The sequence below is a fragment of the Cydia strobilella genome, chromosome 18, assembly GCF_947568885.1.
Source record: "Cydia strobilella chromosome 18, ilCydStro3.1, whole genome shotgun sequence".
In the NCBI taxonomy this organism is placed as follows: domain Eukaryota; kingdom Metazoa; phylum Arthropoda; class Insecta; order Lepidoptera; family Tortricidae; genus Cydia; species Cydia strobilella.
In genome coordinates, this window is record NC_086058.1 from 1,014,689 (window position 1) to 1,022,319 (window position 7,631).

Here is a 7,631-nt window from a genome sequence, read left to right on the forward strand (position 1 = left end):
GCGCCACAACAGTAAGTAAGTAAGAATGTAGATTTTTTATTTTTTTTTATTTATTTAAATATGAAACAAACGGTCATACATAAAATATTGTTTCAGTTTCTTCTCTTAGTCTAGACCTATAGTTTCCATTTTTATTAAACATATCTTTATATATAGCACGAAAAAGTACCTATCTTGGCTTAAGTTCAGCAGATTAGTAAAAGGTTACACAGAATTTGCGAATAGGTATCGACAAACATGACATAATAGGTATGTTAACACTTTTAGATATTGACAGATCGCGGCTAGATTTACATACTAGTCCTGAATAAAAATTTTATTGAGCTTATGGTACAATTAAATATGTCTACATTTTTTACAATGTTATTATCATTATAAAGTGCACATGCTCGCTTAATAAACATATTTTTAGAATAGTTAGTTCTACTACATGGGATGGAGAATAAGTGCTTGTATCTGAGACGACATCGGCCTTCTTTAGATAAAATAATTGAAAGCACAAAGCCATGATCGATTTTGTGTTTTCAGTATATTTCCGCAAATCATGATCATTGTGTAAAAAATAACTTATCGTTAATACGCTATAGGTTATTAGACAAATTTTTATTAATGGTATCAGCCGATCAGGTCCGTTTTGAGGATCAAATGTCTGTATGGGACCCCTTGCCTTAAAGGGCTTAAAGCAATACAAAACTCACAAATGGATGGTCAGTCTGGCACCCGCACTTCACTGACGAAACCATGACGAAACTTTTATAACAAAATGCCAATACATCGTGACGTCACCATGTATGTAACGTCGCTATTGCTTAAGCCCTTGCTAGACGGTCGCCGACAAGCCCATCGGACCGCGTGGGTTGGTCTGGACGGACCGTATCGACAGTTGTTTCCAAGAAAATTTCATAGAAACACTACCAAGGTCAGACGGTCTAAAGGCTTGTCACCGACCGTCTAAGCACACGCTTTAGAAGCCGTTTCGATGTATGGAAAATAAGGAAATTGCGATTTTGTTGGTGAAATGTTGCGTTTACGTATATTGTTGTTATACATTTTTTTTATAAAATGTCAGGAATCGAATGGTATCATTATTTTCCTTATATTTGGAAGTATTTTTTTTTTATTGCCATAATTTTTTTAGGTTTTAATTTATTGCTCATTTTCTATCTATTTAACTAGATTTAGTTACTTATAAAATTCAACATGTGTCAAAGCAACCCTATTCTGGCTTACCCCTGATATAATAATCATGAAGACTGCAGTCTGGCAGTCGGTAATTGCAGTCTAACTGCAGCGCAAACAGACAACGATCAACATTTGCCTTGTAAACGGATACACGGAATAGTTATCCATGAAGAAACAGTGTAGGTACATATGTGGGTACATAAATACCTACATATGTAGTACACGTAAACGTATCGTCTTATTTAAATGTAGGCGTAATTGTGTATGTGTGCTAATAGGGATATTGATATAATCGCGGTAGTAATCCTGCTACGAACGTCACTCATATATAGGGTTCCGTACCTCAAAAGGAAAAAACGGAACCCTTATAGAATCACTCGTGCGTCTGTCTGTCTGTCTGTCTGTCTGTCTGTCTGTCTGTCTGTCTGTCCGTCTGTCACAGCCTATTTTCTCCGAAACTACTGGACCGATTAAGCTGAGGTACACATATGTAAGTTTGTGCCTCAAAGATGGATATGTAACGTAAACAAATTAACCCACGGGGGCCACTTTTGGGGGGTAAATGAGAAAATTAAAACATAAAGTTTGTCAAACTATATGAAAGAGCTCATTGTGAGAATCTCAAATATATATTTTTTATAATTTTATGATAAATAGTTTAGAAGTTATTCAAGAAAATAGGCTAAAAATTACCATTCCCCCCTTTATCTCTGAAACTACTGGGTCAAAAATTTTGAAAAAAATACAAAAATAGATCTTTACCTATAGATCACCGGAAAACCTATTAGAAATGTGCAATCAAACGTGAATCGGACTTAAATACTTAGTTTTTGATCCCACCCCTATGGGTTTTTTAAAGACATTTCACATAAAAAATACATTGTTTAAATTGTGTAATGTACGGAACCCTTGGAACGCGAGTCCGACTCGCACTTGGCGGGTTTTTTCTAGGACAGCGCTCACGTGAATATCCACAGCAGTTGCCACTACACTACAGCCACGAGAGAGGTTGTCCCTCGCAGACAGACGCTGCATAAATCATCTTTCATCTGCCAAACGAATGTAGTAAACAAAGATTAAATGCTTATTCTGCTATAAACAAAGCATGGTAAAAATAAGAACGGATTAATCTTTCGCTCATTATTTATCGTATCGGTAACTAGACGAGATCGCCCGAAGCAACAGCTTAATGGATACATTTAAAAGCAAAAAATCTGGATTTACTTAAATCGCTCGTGCTTGATTTTAAAATATATTTATTTTACCCACACAACACATCCGTTCCGAATAAAATTCATCTACATTGATATGTAACCAATTTAAATTGAACTTTCAACCTCAAACATACGCCCGAAAAGTTAGCACAAATTGTGTGTCCCTAGAGAGGAACATGGGATCAATTTAAATTGGTTCTACATATATGTTTTCACTTTATATATGAGATGTTGAGAGCGCCCAGAGGCAATGCAGTACAGTGATTTTTATTTTTATTTATTACTCGCTATGATACTGGCCTTAATCAATACTTTGTACGCTGTAAAAATACGAAAAAAACCGGCCAAGTGCGAGTCGGACTCGCGTTCCAAGGGTTCCGTACATTACACAATTTAAACAATGTATTTTTTATGTGAAACGTGAGTGAAATGTCTTTAAGATCTATTTTGTGTATTTTTTTTCAAAATTTTTGACCCAGTAGTTTCGGAGATAAAGGGGGAAATGGTCATTTTTTGCATATTTTCTTAAATAACTTCTAAATTGTTTATCCTAAAATTATAAATAAATTATATTTGAGATTCTTACAATAAGCTCTTTCATTTGATATATAACACGATATAGTTTGGAAAACTTTATTTTTTAATTTTCTCATTTACCCCCCCCAATAGTGGCCCCTATGTTTAAAATTCATTTGTTTACGTTACATATGTATACCAAATTTGAACTTAATTGGTCCAGTAGTTTCGGAGAAAATATGCTGTGACAGACGGACAGACAGACATACATACAGACAGACAGACGCACAAGTGATCCTATAAGGGTTCCGTTTTTTCCTTTTGAGGTACGGAACCCTAAAAACGTTGGATTAAATACCGTGAAAGCCTGCTTTTGTGAATTTTAAAGTTGTCGGGGAAAGGGAATTGTGAATAATAATTGATATCAGCTGCATTCATTATCCCAACGAAATCACAGCATACTTACTACCTACCTATCTGTAGGCATTTGTGTCGTATATTTAGGTACGATTGAAATTAAAAGATCATTCTTCCACCCCTGCCCATACATTTTTGTATGATTCTGCATTCATTTTTAGGGTTCCGTGCCCAAAGGGTAAAAACAGGACCCTATTACTAAGACTCCGCTGTCCGTCTGTCCGTCCTTCTACCACCAGGCTGTATCTCATGAACCGTGATAACTAGACAGTTGAAATTTTCACAGATGATGTATTTCTGTTGCCGCTACAACAACAAATACTAAAAAGTACGGAACCCTCGGTGGGCGAGTCCGACTCGCACTTGTCCGGATTTTTATGATACGGGACGCTTGTGACAGGCTAGATTTGGCACATTTGAATGTTTTTTCACGGTAAACCGTCATTCATTTTGTTTGTTATTAAAAAAGGATAAATCTAGGTACTATGTATATACCTACGGCAATTTAATACTTTTTTTTTACTAGACGCTTGGTAGTTGGCACGTGATTTTTTTCCATTTTTTGCGTAATGGTACGGAACCTTTCGTGCGCGAGTCCAACTCGCACTTGGCCGGTTTTTTTTTACTTATTTTTTGTTACAGCCTGTTTTAATATTTGAAACTAGGATATAACCAAACGGAGTAGCCATTAACAGGCGTTCCCCTCTGTCGAAAATATTTCGGCCAATGGTCATACACGATGTATGGACTGACGTTTATCTGACATGGCTATTTTTACGTTACGTAGGGTGAGTTGTCCAACGTTGAAACAATCGTACGCAATGAAACTGCAATTTCTCGGAAACTAGCGGTTGTTAGCTAGTGCCGTCTGTCAAGCAAAGGCAGGCTTAGGGACCCCCAGCACCTCCCCAATACGCGAGCGCGCCTCGGAGAAGGAGCACGTTGCTACGAGCATTATTGTGAATTAGTGCGGCAAAAGTAAATTTTTTCATGTATGTTTCGCAATTTTTAACGAAGATATAGAATCGAGTTTGGCGTTATTTAATTTTGTGTTGTGTTCTATGTGTATTAAAGTTTATTTGGAGCTAAAGATTTTTAAATTTCGTTCACTCTTTGGTGCAGTTTTTTTTAGTTGTTTAAAAAAACACCAAGTCTCACAATAAAATATTTGTATCCAGTATACAATGAAACAGGTCTCATGTTTAATGAAACATGATGTTCACTGAATACCATTTACCAGTACACAATTAAACAAACTCATTATTTTTGTTTTAAATAATTAAAGCATATGTGAGACATTTGTGAAAGTAAACTACCATGAAAATTGATAATAAGTTGAATATCATATGGCAAAACATAAGATACTAACTTTAGAAATGGCTGAGATATGATAGTTTATATGTTGAATGTTTCATTGATGGCAAGGTATTGGTCACATGTCGAACATTGAAACAGTCGTACACAATGAAACATCACGATATTTATAAAACACTATGTTGCTAGAAAGTATATGATATCAAGCATGGAGATGCTCAAAACCCTCCCGCGTCCACCTAGTTGGCAATCATGCTCCGTGGACATAGAAGGCGTAGCTTTCTCGCAGCAAGCCGTACGTGCCGACCAGATTTTCGATTCACAATGAAACTCTGGTGTGTGTACAATGAAACGACTCTTTCGCTTTAATATATTTCATCAATATTATAATCATTCGATAAGTCGGAAACCTTTTAAATAACTAATTTCAGCCTACAACTATTTTCTTAGTTCCTTTCTCATTAATTGATTAAAAGCATATATGTATTAATGTCACTTATTTTTACACCGTTTCAATGTTTATTGACCATGTTTCATGGTAGACTATAATTATTACATTTGTTTCACTGTAAAAACTAGACTGTTTCATTTAAAACAAGCATAAATACACAATGAAACAAAACTCATTTTTTAGAAAAAGTATTATAATACAAAAACTGTTAAAGATAGGAAGAAACCAAGAATGCTATACGATAGCCAACTAAATTGTTTATCTTCATACGAAATATCACAATCATAACTTTAAAAACACCAGAGATAGTAAGGTTTGAACTTTTGGTGTTTCAATGTTCTACAACCTAACCCTATACATTTGACGTACCCCTCCTCCGCAAAAATCGGCAGACTTTTTTGTACAAAACATTACAGACGTGGTGTCTCCGTTTGGTTATATCCGCCTAGGTTTGAACCTACAACTCTTTTGTATTGTACTTTATATCCCTTCATCTACGTAAACTAGTGTACATTTAGCCAGTGCTGTCTACTTTAATTTGCCGTAAACCTTCGTCTAACGGCTAACTTAGCCTTATCAGCGCCCCCGACATCTGTAATCTAAACTAACTGCATTAATTTAGATCAGGTGCGCGATACATCGTAAGGGCTCGATTAAGTTGTCTGTCTTCACGTCAGTATCGCACACGCCTGAGCGACGCTCGAGCGGAGTGATAGGCGGAGCGGGCAACGGAGAGACAGGAGGAGCGGGCAACAAGCGCTAACCAAGATAAACTAACTGTATTATCAGCACGATACATGTTGTCTGTCTTCACGTCAGTATCGCACACGCCTGAGCGACGCTCGAGCGGAGTGATAGGCGGAGCGGGCAACGGAGAGACAAGAGGAGCGGGCAACAAGCGCTAACCAAGATAAACTAACTGTATTATCAGCGCGATACATGTTGTCTGTCTTCACGTCAGTATCGCACACGCCTGAGCGACGCTCGAGCGGAGTGATAGGCGGAGCGAGTTGACACGACGTCGAAAAGGTTAAAAATAGTACTGAGCGGCCGGCAAACGGCCGTCAATCTGCTGTCGCGGGGCGAGGTAATTCGAGTCGGGGCGGGGCGTTGCGTGGCCGTTCTGTATGATAATACTTTTACTTATTCTGTGGTTCGGGTAGCCCGTTCTCTACAGGTCGCATATCTCAACCTATTCTCGCGAAATTTATGAGTAGATTCGATAATAATATCTTTTGTTTTTTTCATAATGGTAGATTCACGAGGTCTGCAGCTCACAGAGCTACTAGTTATTTGATCGCAATTTCTCGCACTATGTCCCCACCATAGCATTAATTTGATGAATCTCCACCTGACCGCACGTTTAACGCCGTGTTGGTCCACGGTAATTGAATGGCCGCTATTATTTTATAGGTGCGGAATACAATTAACTGGTACCTGCAGGTTGGTCACAATATGTAGTTAAATTGAAAACATATGTATAATAATATAATTTCACGAATATTAAATTATATTCATAGGCATGTGTAATATTTAATCAAAGTGTTATTGCGTCGCTAATTTAAAGTACGAAAATAGAAATTAATGCCAAGCATTTTGATAATTTTAGATGTACACTTACTTAGGTTGGAATAAGTGGTACACCAAACCATTAAGAAAGAAAGCGTAAGTTCCAGATGTAATAAAAAAAACCTGACAAGTGCGAGTCGGACTCGCCCACTGAGGGTTCCGTACTTTTTAGTATTTGTTGTTATAGCGGCAACATTTATGTAATACTTTAATGTATTATAAGGACCCATTTGCATGCTGCCAAAAACAGCTAAAAAGGCTAGACCAATGTAACTTTTATAATATCTATGTAAAACCCTTTTTATGTGCAAATAAATGATTATGATTATGATTATGAACAGAAATGCATCATCTGTGAAAATTTCAACTGTCTAGCTATCACGTGAGATACAGCCCGGTGACAGACAGACGGACAGCGGAGTCTTAAATAGGGTTCCGTTTTTACCCTTTGGGTACGGAACCCTTAAAATATTTTTCATTCCCTATAGTAGAACATGCTATGCACAAAATTAATTTATAATTAACTAAATGTGCTTTTCGGTAGTTAATTATGTAAATTTTTCATTCGGTAATTACGTCACTACTCATTAATTTCTACACTTAAGCTTTATTACTTACTAGCGACCCGCCCCGGCTTCGCACGACTGCAATGCTGATGTATTATACAATAAACCTTCCTCTTGAATTACTCTATCTACTAAAAAAACCGCATCAAAATGCGTTGCGTAGTTTTAAAGATCTAAGCATATATAAGGACAGACAGACAGCAGGAAGCGACTGTTTTATACTATGTAGTGATACTTATGTACTATGTAACTTACCTATGGATCGATTCACGAAAATTGCCGAGGATTTTTTTTATATAATTTTGACAGTTCAGTACAAATCTTGCGCCGGCTTTCGTGTGTACCAATAACCTCAAACTATAACTACCTGCAAAACAAGACTGCAATTTATTATTATATTTC